This window comes from Chrysochloris asiatica, unplaced genomic scaffold (assembly GCF_000296735.1).
Source record: "Chrysochloris asiatica unplaced genomic scaffold, ChrAsi1.0 scaffold00043, whole genome shotgun sequence".
NCBI classification, from domain to species: Eukaryota; Metazoa; Chordata; class Mammalia; order Afrosoricida; family Chrysochloridae; genus Chrysochloris; species Chrysochloris asiatica.
In genome coordinates this window covers 13,723,333-13,747,433 of record NW_006408561.1, presented here as the reverse complement: position 1 = coordinate 13,747,433, position 24,101 = coordinate 13,723,333, and positions in this window count along the sequence as shown.

The window sequence follows — 24,101 nt, the reverse complement described above, 5'->3', positions numbered from 1 at the left end:
TTTCCGAGGGTGTAAATCTTTACGGGAGTAGAAAGCCTCATCTTTCTCCCGCGGAGCAGCTGGTAGTTTCGAACTGCTGACCTTGCGGTTCACAGCCCAAGTCGTAACCACTACGCTACCAGAGGTGTGTTACTTGTCATTAAGTAATTAGGTCTCCATGATACCTGTTAAAATGCAAACATGGGAAATGAAACTTACTGGTCGATTAACATCTGTGTTAGTTAGGTAAAGGCTATAAAAGTAGATCCCAAAATACAGTGGTTTAAAAATATAATTTCCTAGGAAATATATTCATCTCCTTGATCAACACTGAACTGCAGACATGACTACGCTCTGGCTCATGTCCATGGAAATGAACTGAGGTCAAGGGTGAGCAGCTTTCTTTCTTTCTTTTAAACCAATGAGGCAGATATTGCACTATCATCTCCACTCACATGCCCTTGGCGTTAAATAAGTCACATTAGTAAAGATAGCAGCAAGAGTCTGGAAAATATCTCTAGTTGAGTGGCCACTTGCCCATCATAAACTTTGGTGCTATGGAAAAATAGGAATATAGACTTTGACAGCAGTCTCCAACATTGAATCATTGACAACTTCAATATAGTACATTTAACAAGGCAGCTAGTGCTCTAGTAAAATCTTGAAATTGGGGAACACAGATACTTTTAACAAAGAGAAATTAGATACGCACTATCAGGATAATGAAGTCCTGGTGTGGTGCTGTGGGTTAATGCGCTGCACTGCAAAGTTGGTTTGAACCTCTAGGTTGGTGGTTCAATCTTCTCAGAAACACTATACAAGATAATCCTCCCTATAGGTTAAAACCAACTTGAAGGTATTTAACGACAATATCAGGATAACTGGACTTCATTTGGAGTTTCATGGGGAGACAAAGGTATAGTGGCCTAAAACAAGCTTGGCTGAGAATATGGTCGTTATTAAGGTACCATAGAGTCAATTCTGACCCATAGCAACCCTATGTAGAGTTTCCAAGGAGCTTGAACCGCTGGCCTTGCCATTCAAACTGACTTTGCAGTTCAGTGCATTAACCCACAGCACCACACCAGGACTCCATGGTAGTCAAAGATAAATTTGGAAGCACATTTGGGGATTACCCTGGGGCACTATGAGGATGCTAATTTCAGCAAGATCAACATTTTCCCAGAGCTGTCTGTGCACATAGTGGTAATGATTATACTCACATATTCAGGTTTTGCAAATAACACTGAATCTACTATTTCTTCTCTAAATGGAAAATTCATATTGTATAGACACTCTGTTTCAGCATTTCTACATATCAAAATGCTTTAGCATTTCTACATATAAAAATGCTTTAGCATTAATATCAGAAAAATATCATTTTAAATTAACATACTTACTCTCGAGAGATTTCATACTTTTTTTTTTTTTCTGGTGCCCTTGTTTGAATTTCATTAGAATAAATTAAAATATGTAGTGAGGGGCACAGCATATGTTTTTTCTCGCTCATTTGAAGTCTCCAAATGCTTGATTTTTCTGAGATCCTATAGTTCTGTGATGATCTGGCGCCACCCAGCAGATCAAATGAACATTGACTTTGTGGTCACTGGTAAAATGGGACTATGAATGCAGAAAATTTGCCTGAAGAAAAGTTCAAAGTGGTGGTCTGAGTCAGGGTTCCTAAACAATTACCTTTGCTCTTAGTTTTTGAATTATTGTCAGACCTTCCAGAAACTGTGGGGAGAAACTGATCGTTTTAGTTCACTTTTTTAAAATGCCAAATACTACACATGAAATTTATTTTAATACTATTTACCTTGCACATCTTTCTATTCCTTCCCCTTTCTCAGGAAAAAGCATCAGGGTTTGGTTTTTTTGTTTGCCACCCAACCTTCTCACCCCTGAGCCCTTCTCATACTCTTTATTACTGTAGACTAGGTAGAGAGCAAAGAGCTCTGGTAGCACAGTAGTTAGGAGTCAGGCTGCTAATCTCATGGTCAGCAGGTTTGAAACTACCAGCTGTTCCGTGGGAAAAAGATGAGGCTTTCTGCTCCAGCAAAGATTTCCAGCCTCAGAAACCCTATGCATGGTCGCTAAGAGTCAGAGACTCCTCGGCACATAACCACCACCAAGCAGGTGGAGAACTGTGAGTTATCTATTTGCAGTGAAATTTGAATTGTAAAACACTCACTGAGATATGCCTTTGGTGTTTAAATTAGAGAGTATCTTTAGGAAAAACATTTCATTTACATGATTATAGCTTAAATTTCCCTTAAATTTACATACTTTCCACACATTGTTGTCTTCCAGTGGTATAAATTGCTAAGAAATGCCTGCTGAACCTTTCTACTATTGCAAAAAATGTAAGTGGGCTCTTGCCCGAATTGACTTTTTTATAGCTTTATTTATCTATGTATGCTTTTCCTATGTATGCCATTCATATAGACAGTGGTATTCACACAAACGTATTATTAAGGGACTTCTGGAATAGCGCTGTGGATCAGCACTGGATGGTGAACGACAAGGTCTGCAGTTCAAAGCCACTAGCTACTCCTTAGAAACCCTATACAGGGACTCTATGAGTTGGAACCAACTTGATGGTGTTTAACAATAACCACAATTATTTCTGAAGTGACTCTGGTTGAAAACATAAGAAATTACATGTTAATAACATATAAGAAATAATGATAATCTCTCCAGTTGGGAAGAATGCGTTGGTTTCTTAAACTAAAAAGAAAACTTAATGCATCTTTTTCACAACTTATAGTTTATGTGGTTGTTTTTAAGTGCTAGACTTTTAAATTATTCTCAATGACTCTAAATTAGTTTCAACTAATTAAGAATACCTTCATCGATTAGTAATTTCAGATAAAAATTTCCTTTTTAGCTTAATAGTCAAGATCTGAAAAAAAAGTCTTCATTCTTTGCTTTCATCTCTCCTTCAGTCTACAATTCAGTATAATCAATACAAATCACCACATCATTAAAACTAGTCAGAATTATGAGCACCCTTCTATTCACCAACTGAAATGAATGTGCTTCAGCTTTCAACAATATAGCTTCTCGGAGTTCTGTTGTGGCGCTGTGGGTTAATGCACTGGACTGCAAAGTCAGTTTTACCATAAGGTTGGTGGTTCAAGCACACCAGCCTCTCTTTGGAAACTCTATACAGGGTCACTATGGTTCAGAACCGACTTGAAGGCACTTAAGAACAATAATGTAGCACTTAGTTCCTTTGAACACTAACTTACTTTTTGAATTCCTACCTGTCTTTGATTTTAATGACACACTTTGATTTTTTGGTTGTCATCACCCCCTTTCTTTTTCTTTATTTCAGGTTCCTCTTTCTCTTTGTACTCATTTTATGTTGGAGTTTAAGAATTTTGTATTTGGCCTTCCACCTCTTCTTGTTGTTGTTGTTGTTGTTAAGTGCCGTGGAGTCGGTTCCGACTCATAGCGACCCTGCACAGTGTTTGCAAGGCTGTAAATCCTTACGGGAGCAGAATGCCTCGTCTTTCTCCTGTGGAACTGCTGGTAGTTTCGAGCTGCTGACCTTCAGATTCACTGCCCGATTCGTAACCACCACGCTACCAGAACTCCTTTTTGTTAGGGAGTTTCAATCATTTTCGTGATTTCAATCACTGCTACTGTTTCTGATCTGGCTTCTGGATCATGTCTTTAGATATCCCAAGTTCAACTTGTCCAGAAGTGAACCCATTTCTTCTCAGATGTGATTTTCCTTCTTCACCTTCTGCTTTGATGAAAAGCACCCATCCACAATCCTAGTGTGGCTCTGTAGGATCAGCACTGGACTTTGAGTCACAAGATCAGCAGTTCAAACGCACCAGCTGATCCTTGGAAACTCTGAACATAGTCACTATGAGTAAGAACTGACTCAGTGGCTCTTAACAACAACTCTCCTAGTAAGAACCCTTGAAGATTCTAGGTGTCTCCCATACACCACCTTCTCTTTATCAAATCCAAACAACAACCAGTTTTTATATTCCAAATATATCTCGAATTTATTATATTTTCTATTTCTGCAGCTGTTACATTAATTCATACCATTATCATCTCACTGAATTTCTGTAATGTCTGCTAATTATTGGTAGTCTCTTTTTTTCTCCTTCACCAGGGTGAAAAAAGATGCAAATCTGTACAGGTCATTTTCACATAAAAGATTGTTTTATAATTTATTGAGAGAGATATTGAAATTTACTACAGTTGTTGATTTGTCCAGGTCTTTTTTTTTTTTAAAGTTTTTATTGTGAATTGATTGACAGTTTACATGAGAGGTCATCGGTTTTGCACTCATCCTATTGTATTTCGTTTCATTGCAATGATTCCAATCCATTCCATGCATCATCGTATCATCATTCAACAGTATTTGCTTCTATTCCCTCTGGTTTGGTTTTATATATATATATATACATATATTCACAAAAACACTCAATACTCAGGAATATATAATCATTTAAACAACTAAAGGGCACATTCTACAAGCCAGTCTCCTGGCTGACCGCACACAACATTTCTCTTTCCATGAGTCTAGAGTTCTCAGATGCTCCATATCATTATCTTTGCCTTCATCTCTGGTATTTCTGCTTCTCTGGTTAGTGTCCCACATTCCTCTCATGTTCTTCTCCCTTGATTGTCCTAAGGTCCTCTGTTCCTGGAATGTTGGATTAACTACTCCCCCCTTTATATTACAAAACTTCTACCTTTATAGTTGTGACAATCATAATAAGTTATGATAACAATTACTCACGATTGAATCATAAGTATCTTATCACTATCTCCTTTCACCAGACCCATTTAGACAAGATGAAAACTATTCAGTGGCGATGCTACCTTCCCCTGCACACTCTAAAATTAAACACCTTCTTAAGAACTTGTAAGCCAGCCACTCAGTGCCTTAATAACCCCTCCTCCCATTTTAGGTAGCTGATGTCTAAGTTGCCCATCCCAATCAACCCTGTATACCAAGGGAATAAACTTGATCCTTGATGTCCTTTCAGCTTTTTTTGCAGGACTGTTAAAGTCTCCACAGATTTATTTTGAAACTCTATTATTAGAAGCACTACACTTAGTATTATCATATCTTTCTGGTGCATTGAACTTTTGTCACTATAAAATAGCTCTCTTTATATTTCTTGTTTTGAAGTCTGTTTTGTCTGATATTAATACAACCATACCAGGTCTCTTATACTCAGGGTCACATAATAAGTGAGGGAACTTCAAAAAGTTTGTGGAAAAATTCTATTATCTTTTAATTCAAATTTTCTATGAAATTTTTAAGCTCTCTTTTATGTGTTCTCATTCTTTTAATTTCAACCTTTCGGTTTTCTTGCGCTTGAGTTTTGAAATGACAATATCTGCTTCTGCTTTGGGGGTATATTCTTTTGTATTTAGCAAATCATTGATATGCTTTGTTTGAAATCTACCATCTTTTTTATATTCCATTTGTTACCTGTATGTTTTTTTGTTTTTGTTTTTTGTTTTCTGCTATTGTTCCTTTGGTCCTTTTCTGGTTTCTTTAAAATCAATCAATTTCTTTTTGGAGATTGCATTTCCTCTGTTTTTGTTGTTGTTAAGTGCTGTTGAGTGGGTTCTGACCCATAGCAACCCTATATAAGGTTTCCAAGGAGCAGCTGGTTCAAACTGACCTTGTGGTCCAATGCTTATCCTGTTATCCTACAGAGCCACACCAGGAGTTCATATTGATATTTTATTTCCACCCTTTTTCATTTTATTTTTGAACTAGTGGCTCTACTGACTACAATCTACACTTTTACACTTTACACTTATTTTACTTTTAAATTAAGCTATATATGCTTTTTGTTTTGTTTTGTTTTTGCTTTAAATAGTCAATATCTTTCCAATAAGTTAAAAAAAAAACTTTTAAAAGACTAGTATATTATTATCTCCTTATTATCTTCAAGATTCTTTAATTCTTTCTGTAGACCTGAATTTTGACTGGTATCATTTCTTAACAAACTGAAAACTTTCTTTTAGCATTTCTGGTAGTGTAGGTCTGATAACAAAATCTCTCAGCTTTCCTTTATTATTTATTCATTTATATAAAAATGTATTTCACCTTCATTTTTTGAAGGCAATTTTTTCTAGAAAAACTGGATTGACATTGCTTGGTTGGTAGTTTTCTTTGGCCCTTTAAAGAGGCCCGTCTGATGTGCTCTGACTTGCTTTCTTTTTAATGAGGTTATTGTTTCAGCTTTTGATAAACATTTCAGTCTGGCTCCTCTAGGATCTCATATTCCTTGTGAGAGCAGTAGTTTGACAATGATAGTCCTAGGTGCATTTTATATGAATTGAGAATTGTTGGATTTGTAAACATATGTATTTTTAATCAAATAAGGAAAGTTTTCAGCCAATATTCCTACAGCATCTACTTTTCTTAAGGAACTCTGGTTGTGTAGTGGTTACGAATCGGGCTGCTAACATTAAGGTCAGCAGTTCGAAACTACCAGTGATTCCGGGGGAGAAAGGTGAGGTTTACAGCCTCGGAAACCCTGTGCAGGGTCACTATGAGTCAAAACCGACTCCACAGTACTTAATAACAACAACAATCTACTTTTCTTGCCCCATTCTCTTTCTCTTTTTCTATCAAGCATTTCAAATATACACAGTACCTATATATTTGCAATGCTTGATATTGTTCATCAAATTCTTTCGTTTCTTTCTATGCTTTATTTTGAATAAGTTCTCGAACTGTTTGTTTGCATGGTCATTGACCATGTATTCTTTTTGTTACTTTATCATGTTAAACCCGTCTAATTCATTTTTTAAATTATATAGACTTTTTTTTTCCAGATATATAATGTCAATTTAGCTATTTTTTATGTATTTTCCACTTTTCTTTGAAATTGCCCATCTAGTTATGTATTCTTTTCATCTTTTCCTTTTTAATATTGATTTTTAAAGTGTTTTCTGCTAGTTCAAGTATATGGATCATTTCTGTTGCTGGAATTCCCTTGATTAGGGCTGCATTGTTTACAAAGGTTTCATTATGGATTGCATTTTGGAAATTGTGTATAGACGTACAGTAGCTACTGAAGAAAAATACTTGTCTTGTTTTTCACCCCTGTTCTTAAGTGCTGTGGAGCTGGTTTTGACTCATAGTGTTCCTGTATAGGGTTTCCAAGGAGTGACTGGTGGGTTTGAATGACCAATATTTTGGTTAGGACTCCAGTGCTTATCCTACAGTGCCACACCAGGACCTAAAAAGTGCAAATTCTTCCGTACATGTGTTGGCTAAAGTGAGGAGGTGTTCATACATCTCTGTAGGTTCTTTTGATATGAGCCTGAAGCATAGCAGCAGTTCACTTCTGGTAAGCAGCCTCTTCCTATGGACTAAGTCTCTATGTTCTTACCAAGGTTATACTGGGATCCTGTGGAGGGATTTGTTTTGCTGAATACATCACTAATGCACTTGATGGTCTCTCAAATTCCCGACATCCCACCCATCTCCACCATTGCTAGTAGATGGGCTGTCCTCTTCTCTCTCTTTTCAGTAGCCTTCTGCTTTGCCTGCACCTCCACCTGTTGGGGCTCATTGTTCACTTATGCAGGTTTCTCTCTCTGGAAATCAGTTCATCAAGGCTTCCTTGTTTCTATTGCTCTTTAATAGTCCCATATATAAGTATGGGAGTCCTGGTATGGCACTGTTGGTTAATGCTCTGGTTAATGCTCTGGAGTCCTGGTATGGCACTGTTGGTTAATGCTCTGGACTGCAAGGTTGGTTTGAACCACAAGGTCAGCTATTCAAGTTTATCAGCTGCTTCTTGGAAACCCTATCCAGAACCTACTCTCTGACACTTAACACATAAAAAACAACAACAACGAATATGAATTTTTTTATATTACCTAACTTTTTGATATCTCATGGGAGCTAATGTTCTTATATTCTGACTAGAAGCTGAACATGCTTAGTAAACTTTTTCAAACATGTTTGAGATTCAGTTCAAATACGACTTTTAAAAGTCTTCTTTGAACTTCTCATCTGAAATTAATTCTTCAATTGTATCAGCTGTGATAATTTAAGAGTACTTAGTAGTTTATAAAACTTATTGTATTATAAGACAATAAAACATCTGAGTCCAGGGTGGAGCTTTTTTTATTTTATTTTATTTTTATTCCATTTAATGTTAATGAATAGTATTGATTATGCTTACAGTAGATACTTAATAAATGTTTGTTGAATGTACATATTTTCTCATACCTTCATGACCTTGCACAAGATGATCCCTCTACTTGGCAAGAAATTCTATTCCCTTTTTCTTTTACCTGAGAAGTACCTGTTTATACTTCAACTTCTAGCTCAGCCAATTACATTTTAGTTAGACTCTCAGAGCATGTAACATATTGTGTGATAATTTTTATTATGCCTCCACACTCAGTACTAAGGCAAACTTATGGGATATAGTGGAAGGGAAGCAGCTTATAGTAGTTGAAAAAATATGAACTTCACCTGCAGATGAATTGGAGTTTAATGTGCTAATTTGTATTTAATAGTTCTGAAATCTTCAGCATCTTTAAAAATTTTTGGAAACTGCAAATTTACAGTGCCTGAAATACAATTAGCATTCCACTGCTGGATCATATTGAAGTACTTGTTCTTATGAAGTATACCTAATCCTCACTTATCCTCATGGTTAGATCTCCAAAACCAGGTTACTATGTGAAAATTGGTGTTATGAAAAAATGGAGGATGACCACAACAGATCACAAAATAGAGAATGTTTATATCATTTCATAACTGTCAAATTACATTATTAGATAACTACCAAAACACTGAGCATCATGGCTCAGTCAAGTTAACTTACCTTACCCATCACAGCCCGCATCAATCACTCTTATCTTGAAACTTGGTGTTTGTGACTACCAGTTATTTGTCATTAATGTACCAAATAGTTGGATAATAGTGTTCTTACTATGTTCATAAATGAGAAGTGTTGAATAATGAGATAGTCAATAAGAGAGGAGTACCTATATTCATAAGGTATTTGTTGAATGAATAAGTCAGTATTTGAATGAATAAACAACTATTGTGATTTGATTAAACTCTAAGGAACTTTAGCCTTTACTTGGATTACCTCTGTAAATTTCATTTTCTTCTACTTGCAATTTGCCCATTCTTATTAGTTTAATATGACTCTTAATTAACTGCTCCTATGTAAGGTTTTGGATGATGCCATGCTGGCCTTTCATGATACTCTGATTATTTATGAGCAATTTATTTCTGATGTCCGACACCTTGTGAAATTTTGCCAAAATGTTCTAAGTATCAGACATCTAAAATTAAAATTTATCTCATGCACTATCATAATTCTATACAAAAAATAAGTACCAATCAACCGTGATAATACATACCCATTAAATCTTTATATAATTGATTTATGCATACCACAGGTATAGCAAATATATTCTAGCTAATGGAACATGCATATTATAATTTGTGGCCTGTAATTTTAAAGTTCATAAAAATCGAGATGGGATATTTTTCTCTAGGAGTGGGGATTTATTTTTTTTTCCCCATAGTGAAAGCACATTATTGACTCTCTTATCTGGTCTTTCAGTGAGTTTTATTCTTTTTTATGTTCATTGTAGACCGACAATAATGCATCTGACATTTCAAGATAAAATAAATTTGCATTTCCCAGTTATAGTCAAGTCATCTCTTTTTGCTGTGATAAAATATTGAAAAGGAATTTAAAAAACCAGTAAGACATCCTGACACATGTACAGATTTCTGAAACATAAATAAAATGAAGAACTGGGGGCCCGGGAATCAATTTTCCATTGTAGAGATTCATTATCTACTATCTTACTTGACTGAACAGCTGTATGACTGAATAAGAATTAGAGCTCATTCATTTTTTTCCCTTCTCCTAGCACATTCATGAAACAATACCAGGGAGAAGTGGGTGCACTGTCAACTACATGGGTTTTTCTCTTGGACTTAGGATCTCTATGAGTTGAAACCAATGGCAATGTTTGTTTACCTGTCCAAATATACTTTATTTCAATTCCAACCTTGCACATCCCCTATGCATGAATGTTTTTCTTATCTGTGAATTTCTGAGTTTAAGCTCATATTCATACAAATTCATACAAATTTCAGGGGATGGGTCTGTATGTAGCATTTGCATTTCACAAATCTACATAATATTTTTTCTCCAAAAATGCTGCTGATACAACAAGTTTTGTTTTGTTTTGTTTATTTTAAAGCAAAGCTAGTTTTAGTGAACATTCTCTTGAAGACGATTTGTTTTTTTCTTAACCTATATGTTTTGTCATTGCCTGTACTTGTCTCAGCATAAAAATTTCCCTCCTTCCTTTCTCTTTTATTTATTGGCAACTGTGTTAACAATAGTTTTCCTGAAAGCAGAGACTTTTTTTTTTTTTTTTTACCTTCTGACTTCATGCGGATCAACACAACTCTCCATTTTGACATGTTACATTTGGGGATTAAATATTAATATACAAGGCTAGACAAGATTTCAAGAAAGATAAAGTTAGGAAATAACACATCTTATCATTTGTCTTATAACATGGGAAGGAAAACAGTGTGTGTGTGCATATGTTGGAATGATATCGTGTGTAATTTGCTCTCTTTTTTTCACTTTAAAGAACATCAGGGACCATCATACAGTACATATCAGATCACTTGTTCAACTTTGCAATCTTGTTGTTGTTAAGTGCCATTGAGTCGGTTCCAATTTATAGAAATCCTGTGTAGGGTTTCCAAGGAACATCTTGGGGGCGGGGGGGAGCTTTGAACTGTCAACCTTACAGTTCAAACCAATCTTGTGCTCCATGCTGATCCTACAATGTCATACCAGGACTCTTAGATTGGTGCTTTTCCTCATCCATGTGAAACTTAGCAGTTCAACTGGTGGATGTGAAAAAAACTTGAAAAATGAAAAGGAATTAGAGCCTTGGAAGACAAGTGTGATGTAGGCAAAAGTGTTCATGGAGGGGAGCCAGGTTTATATCTCACCAGTTCTGCAGGAAAGTAGTTGAGTTCTTCATGTTTATAAATGAGATACTCAGGAACTTAATGATCAAGAAAAAAAGGTGTGTTTCTTGAACTTGCCATATCAGACAAGGGCATAGTGCCTTTCGCTCTGGATTTCTCCTCCAATAACAACTATCAGATATTTTATTTAGTTTATGTCCTTTGAAACAGCACAGGGAAGTGACTATAGTTTAATTCCTTCAGGCAATTAAACCATCTCTCAGTCTTCATTACCCTTTGTTCTTAGGAAGAAAAAGACAAGAAAAATTGAAAATGTTTTAGAACTAAAAGGATCATTGACACAATTTTTTAAAAGATTTCAGAGGATTATTGTTATTTTATTTTGGAAATGATTTTCTTTTTGTCATTTACTCACTGTTATTCATAAACCATAAATATTTATAACATGCAAAGGTATTCATGACTGGTTTCAAGAAAACAAAGCAAAATAAAGTGAAATGCTAGGCAAAAATGAGCACCAGACTGCTATCCTCCTTCAGGCTTCTCGTCTTTACTAACTGGAAGAATCCGGGTGTGAGTTCTTTAAAGAGTGTAGCAAGACGATCACTCACTCACACAATGCACCTGGATTTAAGCAGTTTATTCGCAACGTGAAAATATGCTCTTGAAGGAGAGAACTGGTCTGTCTCCACAAAGTGAAGAGAGCCAGAGACCAACTCAGGTCTGAGTTTTTATTGATTAGAATCTAACATGTGGTAATAGAAGGGAGGAATATTCATGGATTTTCTGGGAATGGGAGAAAAATTTGTGGAGATGGGGTGCCACCCACCCCTTTCTTGCCCTAATTTGGTCCTCGTCAGATCTGTTATGGCCCTGGTGGATGTGGGATTTAGTATTATAATTACATAAGGGCCATCCTTCCATCACTAGTCCCCTAAATTGTGCATGCTCCTAGTCTGGGAATTCCCTTGCCTCAGGTCTTCTTTCTCTTGTGGTTGACTTCATTAATCTGATTGGTTGGCTTCACATGATTTCCTGCCTCCCTACTCCCAGGCTGTCCTTACCAAAGCCATCCTTGTAACGCAGCAGGCTCTACTCCTCAGCTGGGTTCAATAATTCATTGCAATGGCTACACAGAACTCAAACAGCATACTCAAAGTTATGGGGCTTATTAGTGAAGCCTGGTGTGGCGCTGTGGGTTAATGTGCCAGACTGCAAAGCCGTTTGAACTGGAAGGTTGGCAGTTCAAGCGCACCAGCTGCTCCTTGGAAACCCTATACAGGGTCACTGTGGGTCATAACCAACTCAAAGGCACTTCACAACAACAAAAATAGGTTATAATTCAGAGTCAGAAATGTTCAGGGCATAGTTCTTTCTATCAGGACTATCCACAGGAAGACCTCTCTCTGGCCTTTGGTCTGGCCTCTTCATTGTTCAGCAATGCTACAAAGCTCTTTTAAGGCTGCTGATAAGTGTCCATAGGGCACAACACTCCACCATAAGCCTTACCCTCAAGGCACTCAGATCAGTGGGTCAGCACACCTAGCTCCCCAATTAAGTTCCAGGAGGCACATCACTGTTCAAGCAAGCCTTCTGCCTGAAATCACTCAGCTTTACTGGCTCTGAGGGTTTGGAAATCCACTGGTCTCTCTTTTACTCTAGCTATTGTATTTTCCTGCTGCTACTCCTCTGCAACTCCTCTGGTGTCACATTTTCTGTCCCTGGTTTGAAGAGGTACAATATACAGATACCATGGGATGCAAAGGACACAAGTCAATTCTAACTCTACTTTGATGGCAGAGACATTCCAACACTCCTGCTTCTGAGATGGCTTATTTTATAGCCATATCAGAATTGCTAGTGTTTATAATAACAATGGTGTGGTGCTGTGGGTTAATGCACCAGACTGCAAAGTGGTTTGAACTGCAAGGTTGGCGGTTCAAGCTCACCAGCTGCTCCTTGGAAACCCTATACAGGGTTGCAATGAGTTGGAACCAACTCGATGGTGGCACTTAACAACAACAATGATAATAACAATGAACTTGGATAACAGTCATTCACAACAGAATCATATCATCCTTTCAGTATCTCCTTCAGCTTCTCTAATTCAGTGCTTCCAAGGGAAAAGTCATTTGGTGGGAGTTAAAAAGACAAAGCCTAGAAGATACATATAAAATGTATGCCATATGATAATTCTTGAAAATAGGTTAAATCTGGTCATATAGCAAAAATCTCTAAGTTTGTGAATCCTAGTAAATTAACCACTTTTTGTTAAATTGGGAGTGTGTTAAATCCTAATACTACAAATTATTGGATATTACTTTGCTATATCACCACTCATCTATTAACTGTACTATGGTAAATTGTCTACTGCTGAGAATCTGGAAACTGTATCATCAGTTTTGAAATATCAGCAGGGCCACACAGGGTGGACAGGTTTCAGCTGAGCTTCTGCATTAAGACAGACAGGAAGAAGGAGAGATAGACTACTTCCAAATATGTAATTACTGAAAACCGTATGAATAGCAGTGGAACACTGTCAGATAGCACCAGAATATTGAATATTGAATGATGCAAAGCACAAGACAATTGTCAAATATAGCTGGAAGATGAGCCCTTCAGGTTGTTGTTGTGCCGTGGAGTCGGTTCCAACTTATTGTGACTTTGTACAGGGTTTCTGAGGCTGTAAATCTTTATGGGGGCAGAAAGCCAAATCCTTCTCCTGCAGAACAGCTGGGAGTTTCGAACTGCTCACCTTGAGGTTAGCAGTCCAATTCGTAACCACTGTGCTACCAGAGCTCCTTCAGGTTAGAAGGCACTCAAAATACAACTGGGAAAAGAGCAGCCTCCTCAAAGTAGAGTTAATTGTGATGATGAAAATGCAGTAAACTTTTGGGACCATCATTTGCTTATGAGGCACAACTCAAAATGTGGAGAAACAGTAGTAAGCATCCATTAATAATTAGAATATGGAATGTACAAAGTATATATTTAGGAAAAATTCAAGTTGTCAAAATGGAAATGACCCCTCAAACATCAATATCCTAGGTATTAGTGAGCTGAAATAGACTGGCATTGGCCATTTTGAATTTAAAAAATTACAGTATTTACTATGCCAGGAATGACAAATTGAAGAATGACACCTGTCAACCTTCAGATATATTGTTAGGAGTGACCAGTCCCTGAAGAAGGATATCATGTTTGATAAAATAGAGGGCAGGAGAAAAAGAGGAAGACCCCCAAAGAGATGAACTGGCACAGTGACAGTGACAATGGGCTCAAACATAGCAAGGATTGTGAGGTGGGTGCAGGACAGGTCAGTGTGACATTCTGTTGTGCATAGGGTCACTGTGGCTTGGTACTGACTCGATGGCACCTAACAACAATAACAACAATTCAAAAATAGTACATTGACAAAGAACTGCCAGAAATTCAAGCAGGATTCAGGAAACAATGTGAAACAAGGGCTATTGTTGCTGACATCAGATGGATTTTGGCTAAATATGTTTGCCTGTACTTTATTGACTGTGTGGATCATAACAAACCATGGATAGCATTTCAAAGAATGGGGATTCCAGAGCACATCACTTTGTTCATGAGGACCCTGTACCAAAGGCAATCATTGGTGCAGAAAAAGGAGATCTGAATGATTTTAACTCAGGAAAGGTGTAACCAGGGATGTATCCTTTCATCACACTTATTTGCTATGTGTGCTGAGCCAAAAAGCTGGCTTATATGAAGAAGAATATGGCATCAGGATTGGAGGAGAAGTCATTAACAACCTGCAATATACAGATGCTACAACCATGCTTGTTTAATGTGAAGGGAACTTGAAATACTTATTGGTGAAGATAAAAAAATTACAGTCTTCAGTATGGATTGCATCTCAAATTAAAGAAAATGAAAATCTTCACAACTGGACTAAAAAATAACATTATGAAAAATGGAGAAAAGATTGAAGTTGTCAAAAATTCATTTTTCTCTTATTTATAATTAGTGTTTATAGAAGCAATAGTCAAGAAATCCAAAGATGTAGCCAAATCTACTTCAAAAGACCTTATTAAAGTGTTAAGGAGAAAAAATGTTTTGAGAACTAAGGTGCACCTGATCCAAACCATGATATTTTCAACCGCCTCATGTGCATTTGAACGTTGGATGAATAAGGAAGATGGTAGAAAAAATGATTCATTTGTATTATAGTACTGGAAAAAATATTGAAAGTACTATAGACAGTCAGAAGAACAAACAAATCTGTCTTGGAAGAAGTACAGCCAGAATGCTCCTGAAAAGTGAGGATAGCGAGTCTTAGTCTTTCGTACTATGGAAATGTTGTCAGGAGGGATCAATTCCTTCAGGAGGACATAATGCTGGGAAAAGTGGAGTGTCAGCAAAAATGGGGAAGACCCCAACAAGGTGAACTGACACAGTCACAACAACAATGTGATGATTGGGCAGGACCAGGCAGTATTTCGTTCTGGTGTGCATAGGGTTGCTAGGAGTCTAAACCAACTTCACAGCACCTAACAACACCATCATGAAAGCTGCTGTCAAGAAATCAAATGGTGTATTGCATTAGACCAGGATTGGAGAACCATTTTTCTGCCAAAATTTATAACATCATTCGCGGAATATACAAAATTATCAACTTTAAAATTATCCTGCTTGCCCAGGAGACATCAAGGCAAGTGATTGCATCCCCTCAGGGCAAACCCCCTTCCAAGACTAAGACTCAGTGGGAATACATGAGCAGACATGCACTCTGACTGGTGACCACATTGGTCGCCGATAAGGGGAGGTGAGGGAAAAACAGCAAGGAAGCTGCAAGCTAAGCCCTACCATATTCAATAGACTCCTGTGAATCTGGGTGGAGACCTGGTTGGTCAGCAGTATGGCAAGACCTGGGGAATCCTGGGCCCAGAGTCAGTGACATAGCCACAGAGGACTAGAGTGGAGAGTGAAACATCCGGCTGATAAGAAGAGAGGGCATATGCACAAGAACACCCACACTTGCAGATAATACCCACTTGACCTGGCTTCAATGGCTCTATGATCAGAACTCAACTAGAAGAAGAAAGAAGAGGAAAAAAAAAAAAAAAGTGTAATCTGATATAATTTGATGAACTTGATTTACACCTATGGATGCAGTAGCTCAAAAGAGGGAATAAGTCTTTACAGCGAGGATCGTTCCCATCCCCCTCGCTACAGAGGGTAGACAGGGATGGGCAACTTGGACATTGGCTACCTAAAATGGGGGGCTACAAAGGCAAGAAGTGACTGGCTTACAAGCCTTCAAGAGGGAACCTAGATCCAGAGGGCCTGGAGGAAGGTAGAATCTCCACTGAGTAGTATCCAATCTGTCTGGGCAGGGCTGAAGAAAGGAGATGGGGGTAGCACTCATGTGGCACAATAGTGAATAATTGCTATCAGGACTGACTGTGAGGGTTGGAAATGTAAAGGTAGACATTTTATAGCAAAAGGAGGGGAGTGGTTTACTTTGCAGTCTAGGAGCTGAGGTCCCTGGGACCATCAAGGGAGAAGAGCAGAATGTGGGACCCTACTCATAGAAGCAGTGACACCAGAGATAAAGGCAGAGATGATGATGTGGAAAGAATTTAGAGATCATCTCAATAATGGATTTGATGCTTTAGACACTAATGACCAAAGACCATTGGAGTTGTGAAATGACATCAAGAACATCATGAAGAAAGTGAAAGGCCATTAGAAAGACAGGAAAGAAAGAAAAGACCAATGTGCAAACTTGCTTTTGAATATAGAATAGCTAAAGTGGATAGAAGAATTGATGACATAAAAGAACTGAACAGAAAATTTGAGAGAACAACTTGAGAAGACAAAGTAAAATATTATAATGGAATGTACAAAAACCTGGAGATAGAAAAACAAATGGGAAGAACACATTCAGCATTTCTTAAGCTGAAAGGACTAAAGAAAAAATTCAAGCAACTTGAAACATTGAAAGATTCTATGGACAAAATATTTAACAATACAGGAAACTTTAAAAGAAGGCTAAGTTAGTGTTGCAAAATAATTGGTTAATGTTGAACCGTGACAGAAGGTAGCATATGAACAAGAGCCAATGGTATTGAAGAAAGAAGTTCAACCTATACTGGAGGCATTAGCAAAAAACAGGGCTCCAGGGATTAATGAATATCAGTTGAAATTTTTTCACAAACCAATGCAGCATTGGAGACACTCGCTAGTCTATGTCTAGAAATTTGTAAGACAGCTACCTGGCGAACTAACTGGAGGAGATCCATATTTGTGCCCATTCCAAAGAAAGGTATGTGTCAGAGTTGTATCATTTCATCATACTCCTTTAATATTTATATTGTACAAAATAATCTGAGAAGTTGGACTATATGAAGAAAATGTGACATCAGGACTTGAGAAAGGCTCATAACAACTTGTGATATACAGATGAAACAGTCATGTTGTTGAAAACAAACACAGCCTTCAGTATGGATTATAACTTAATGTATAGAAAGAAAAAATACTCAGAGCTGGACTAGTAAATAAAATCATGATAAATAAAACAAAGATTGAAGTTGTCAAGGATTCAAGCAGTCAAGAAATCAAATAACATATTACATTGGGCAATTCTACCGTAAATAGAATTTTTACATGTAGGAACATCAGTAAGTGATATTTTACATGTAGGAACATCAGTTTTGCACTCATTCTAACAAATTTCATATCGTTGTAATGATTACGGTCCTCTCTAAACATCACCATACAATAATTGCTTCTCTCCCCTCTGTTTTTTGTTTTGTTTTTGATGTACACAAAAACACTCTAGAATATGTTACCATATAACAACCCAAAAGCACATTCTGCAAGCTTGTCTACTAGCCACCAGCAAATAACCTTTCTTTTTCTATGAGTCTAGAGTCCTCAGCTGCTCTATCTCTCCATGTCATCATCTTTGCCTCCTTCTCTGGTGTCACTGCTTTTCTGGATTGGAGCTCTACATTCCACTCATGCTCTTCTTCTTTGATGGTCCTAGAGTCCTCTGTTCCTGGAATGTAAGATGAACTACTCCCCCCTTTATGTTACAAAAGTTCTACCATACAATTGTGACAATCACAATTAGTTATGATAACAATTACTCACTATTGAATCATAAGAATCTTACCCCCATCTCCTTTCTCTAGACCTGTCTAGACAAGATGAAAACTATTCAGTGGAGAGTCTACCTTTCCCCACACACTCTGAAACTAAACTCCCTCTTGAAATTTTGTAAGCCAGCCACTTTGTGCTTTTATATCCACCTCCCTCTCCCCTCCCATTTTAGGTAGCCAGTGTTTAAGTTGCCCATACCTATCAACCCTGTTTACAGAGGGAATAGGATTGATCCTTGATGTGAAGACTCCTCGCTTGGTCAGTATTTTGAACTACTATATCCATTAGTATAGGTCAAGTTCATCAAATTGTGCCTGACCCAAGCCATGGTATTTTCAATAACCTCATATGGATGCAAAAGCTGAACAGTGAATAAGGAAGATCCTAGAAGAATTGATGCCTTTGAATTGTGGTGTTGAAGGAGAATACTAAAAGTGCCATGGTCTGCCAAAAGAACCAATAGATCTGTTTTGGAAGAAGGGCAGCCAGAGTGCTCCCTGGAGGCCAGGATGGCTAAACTTTGTCTCTCATACTTTGGAAGTATTGTCAGGAGGGAACAATTGCTGGAGAAGGATATCATGCTTGGTAAGGTGGAGGGTCAGACTAAAAGAGGAAGACTCCCAACAAGATGGATTGGCCAGGTGGCAGCATTGATGGACTCAAGTGTGGCAGCAGTAGTGAGGTTGGCCCAGGATCGGACATGGTTTCATTCTGCTGTGCATGGGGTTGCTATGAGTTGGTTCCAACTCGATGATACCTGACAACAGCAACAACTACTACAACACTTGTTTCCTTTATTGAATTTCTTTATCTTCCTCTATTCAAGTTCTGATCATCAAGCCATCCAAGCTAGGTCAAATGGGTACTATCTCTAAGTTTGGGCATTCTTGTGTGTCTCCCCTTACTTCATATCAGCCCTCTGTGGGTTATGGGCTTAGAAGTCTCACCACACTTCAGACCAACCAGCCCTTCCTCTTCTCTCTCTCATCTCCAGGTCGACGGGATGCAAAAGAACTCTTGAAAATATTAAAGAACATAGATGTTACTTTAAGGACTAAGGTGCACATTACCCAAGCCATGATATTTTCAAGAACCTCTTATGTATGTGGAAGTTGGACAATGTATAAAGGAAGACTGGAGAAGAATCAATGCATTTGAATTTTGATCATTGAAGAAGATTGAAACTACCATGGACTGCCAGTAGAACAAACTAATCTGTCTTGGCAGAAGTACAGCTAGAATATTCCATGGAAGGGAACGCTCATACACCGTGGACATGCTTTCAAAAGTGATCTGTCCCTGGGAAAAATCATCATCCTTGGTAAAAAAAAAAAAAAGAAAGAAAGAAAGAAAGAAAAAAGGTGGGGTCAGTGAAAAAGAGGAAGACCCCAAGGAGATGGACTGACACAATTGTAGCAATAATGGGCTCAAATATAACAATTGTGAGGATTATGCAAGACTGGGCAATATTTCATTCTGCTGTGCATAGGGTTGCTCTGAGTTGGAGCCTATTCTACTGTACTTAATAACAACTACAAAATCAGAAACACTGCAGAGAGAGTTTGATCGGATTGTGCATGCAGAAAGAAACTGTTTTTTGTTTGTTTTTCTTTGTGTTTTTTTTGTTTTTTTGTTTTTTTTGAGGAGCTAGTTTGTCAACTTTTATTTTAAACTTTTGGGAGCTTTTTGCATCACCTGCTAGAATGGATCAAAGCTAGTAAAGATACATTTGCATGAAGCACATAGCATTTTATCTTGGAGGAGTTGAAATATCAAGGTTTACCTTTCTTCTTGATGGCAGGAGAACACATGAGGTTGAGAAATGAATGGATTAAAGAACATAGCATCAATTGTAACCCTATCCATTGCTAGTTTCTTTTTAATATCCTTAATCTGCATATTTTTGGGAAAATAATTTCTGGTGTGGCACAAAATCAGCTTGAACTGCAAATTTGGAGGTTCAAACTCACCAGCTACTTCTTAGAAACCCCATACAGGGTAGCTATGAATCGGAACCAATCCAACAGCAGTTAATGATTGCATATTTATTTTCAGGATTATTCGTTCCTAATGTGTCCATGTGCATGTGGCTTGTATTTGATTCAATTGGAAAAGAAACTGACACTTAAGCCAACAATCTGTAAACAAATTTCCAGAGGGAATGTTGTACTTTTAAAGTCTTCAAATGGTAGTAAGTGTTTCTGAGCCATTAGCAATATAAATACTGGGGGAAAAAAGAAAGTTGAGAAACACTTTGAAATGTTACGTTATAGTGCAACTCCACCCCATGGATTTTGGTTGAATTTCACTTATGTTGAGAGACACTATATTTACAAAATACCATATGAATTTTTAGTTAACTGATCATTGTTGCTGTAGTTAAGTGTCATCTAGTCAGTTCCAACTTACTGTGACTCTTAACTGATCATTGTTGTTGTTAAGTGCCATCGAGTTGATTCTGACCCATAGCGATTCTGTATAGGGTTTCCAAAGAGTGACTGGTGAGCTTGAACCACCAACCTTGCAAGTCAAACGACTTTGCAGTCCAGTGCATTATCCCACAGCACCACACAGTTATGTGAAAATTATAGGATTAGAGATATGGATAGAAAAGGGCTGGAAGAAAATATATCAAGATTTAAACAGCTTTAGTATTCTGTGGAAATTTTGGAATGAATATATTTTGAAAATATTTCCCATACTTTCTCTTTATATTTAATATATGAGGGAGCTTTAAACAGTTCATGGAATGATTCCATTATCTTTTATTCCATTTTTCAAGTACCTTTTGAAACCTCAATTAACATAAAAGGGTGCTTCAAAAAGTTCACGGACAAATTGAATTAAAAGATAATGAAATCTTTCCACAAAGGGTTTAAAGGCCCCTCGTATATATGTTTATTGACTTTTTGACTATAAATGTAATACATATATCCATACATGCATTGAATATATATATATGTACATATATATTCAAACATTATAGTGAAAACAGTCAATAAACATCATTAAGATAGAAACATTTTACAAAGTGCTGAAGGGCAAGTTTTGTGTGTGTGTGAGGAGTTTTCCATATGATAAAAAGGTTAAGCTGCTTAGCTTTTGTATCATGTTTCTAATTGGTTGTGACTTGCAATCCAATAGTTCAATAAAAACAGAAGGTAGGTAATTGCATTTTACTTCCACCTTTTCCATTAACTTAGTTTGCTATTATGGGCAAATAATCTAATATTTCAGCTTCAGTTTCCTCTTCACTGAAATGATGACAACTGCATTAGCATTAAAAAAAATTAGTATCAATTAATTGAGGCAATGACTAGAAATAATTGTTAGTACATGAAGAAAATATTTATTAATATTCTATAAGATAATATCATTACTGTATTTCTTGGAGCAGTTTAGTAATAGTAGCAACCTAATACATTTTGGAGAACAACCCATATAAGCAACCCTGAAAAAAATGAAAAAGATTGTTATGAAATCTATATATACAAATAATATATGTGGCACTAGCGGTTGTTAATTGAGTAAAGGAAATAATCGAGTAAGTTTCATAAATAAGTTAAAGTAAAAACTTAAAAAACAAAAGAACCAAATACAGTGATTTAATTTTTTTTTTTTTCCTTTCATATAACTCTTTCTTGACATGAGAAGTCCAAGAGGTCAGGAACACAGTGTCACTCACATTCCAAGGGCAAGAAATTAGTTATATGGTATGGCCACATCTAGCTGCAAGGAGGTCTGGGAAATGTAGTCCCCAAACTGTCAATTATATTACCAGGAAAAAAAACATTTTTTTGTTTTGTTTTAGGCTAATAGTACTTGCCATAACTTATTCTTATAGTTTGATCTTTGAAAACAATTAATGAAATCACTCTATAATTAAATGGAAATCATATCTACATGCACTTCCTACTTAATCTCTTCCCTTCAGATGACTTTATTTTCCATCCATATTGATTCCCAGATTTGTATTTCTAGCTAAACTCCATATTAAGGAGCTCTGGTAGCGTAGTGGTTACGAGTCAGGCTGCTAACCTCTAGGTCAGCAGTTTGAAACTACAAGCCACTCCAAGGGAGAAAGATGAGGCTTTCTGCTTCTGTTAAGATTTACAGCCTCAGAAACCCTATGCAAGGTCGCTATGAGTAGGAACTGATTCCACAGCACACCACCACCACCACCAAACTCCATATTGGTATGGTGAACATGCTATACATTCATGCATGTGGATATCTCACATGACAGTAAAATGTTTACTAACAGGTAAATATATAAACAAATTGCTCAATGCAACTAATGGAATAGTCTTCAGACACAAGACAACAAACTGCTGATATATACATCAACATGGATACATCTCAAAAGTTTTATGCTGAGTGAAGGAAACCTTATGCAAAAGAGTACAGATTGTATAATTCCATTTATGTGACCTTCTAGAACAGAGCAGATTATTGATTTCCAGAGTCTGCAAATGGGTAGAATATTTACTTCTCTTGTTAATTGCCTTTGAGTAGGTTCTGACCCATACATAGCAAGTGTGTATAGGCTTTCTAAGGAGTAGCTTGTGGTTTTGAACAAAGGCTCTTGATGATAACAGTCCAGTGTTTATCCTACAGCAACACAGGACCAAGGATATTGACTGTTGTTGTTATATGCCGTAGAATCGATTCTGACTCATCATGACCCTATGCACAACAGAACGAAACACTACTCGATCCTATATCATCCTCACAATTATTATGCTTGAACTCATTGATGCTGCTACTGTACAAATACATCTCATTGGGGGTCTTCCTCTTTTTACTGACGCTTCACTTTACCCAAACATGATGTACTTCTCCAGGAACTGGTCCCTCCTGATAACATTCGAAGAATGAAGACTAAGTCTCACCATCCTGGCTTCTAAGCAGCATTCTGGCTGCACATCTTCCAATATAGAACTGTTTTGTTTTTCTGGAAGTCCATAGTACTTTTAGTATTCTTCTCAAACATAATAACTTAAATGTATCATTTATTTCTTCTGTGGTCTTCCTTATTCATTGTCCAACTTTAACATGGAGTCTTGGAATGGTGATGTGGGTTAATGCACTGGACTGCAAAGTTGGTTTGAACCACAAAGTTGGTTGTTCAAGCTCACCAGCTGTTCCTTGGGAACCCTATACAACATCACTATGGGTTGGAACCAACTCAACAGCACTTAACAACAACAACTTTAACATGAATATAAGGCTATTGAAAATTCCCTGGCTCAAGTCAGATTCATGTTAGTCTTCAAACTGACGTCTTATTTCTTGAACACTTTAGGGAGGTCTTATGCAGCAGATTTGTCTAATGTAATATATCATTTGACTTTTTGACTGGTGCTTCCATGATTGTTTGTAGTGCATCCAAGTAAAATGATGTTTTTGACATCTTCAAACTTTTCTTGATTTATCATGATGTTATTTTTTGATCCAGGTGTGAGGATTTTTGTTTTCTTTACATTGAGGTGCAACCCATACTGAAGGCTGTAGTCTTTAATCTTCATCACTAAGTATTTTAAATTCTCTTCAATTTTAGTAAGCAATGGTGTATCTATGCATATCACAGGTTAATGACTCCTCCTCCAATCCTGATGCCACATTTTTCTTCATATAATGTTGTTGTGTTGTTGTTATGTGCCGTGGAGTTGGTTCTGACTCATAGCGACCCTGCATAGGGCTTCCAAGGCTGTAAATCTTCACAGAAGCAGAAACCTTACCTTTTTCCCGCGGAGCAACTGGTAGTTTCAAACTGGTGACCTTGCGGTTCACAGCCTGATTTGTATCCACTATGCTACCAGTACAACTTCTCAAATTATTTTCTCAGTATACAGATTGAAAAAAGTATGGTGAAAGAATACATCTATGACACAAACCTTTTTAAATTTTGAATCATTCAGTATCCCTTTCTTCTGTTCAAATGACTGCCTTCTGGTCTATGTATAAGTTATTCATGAGCACAATA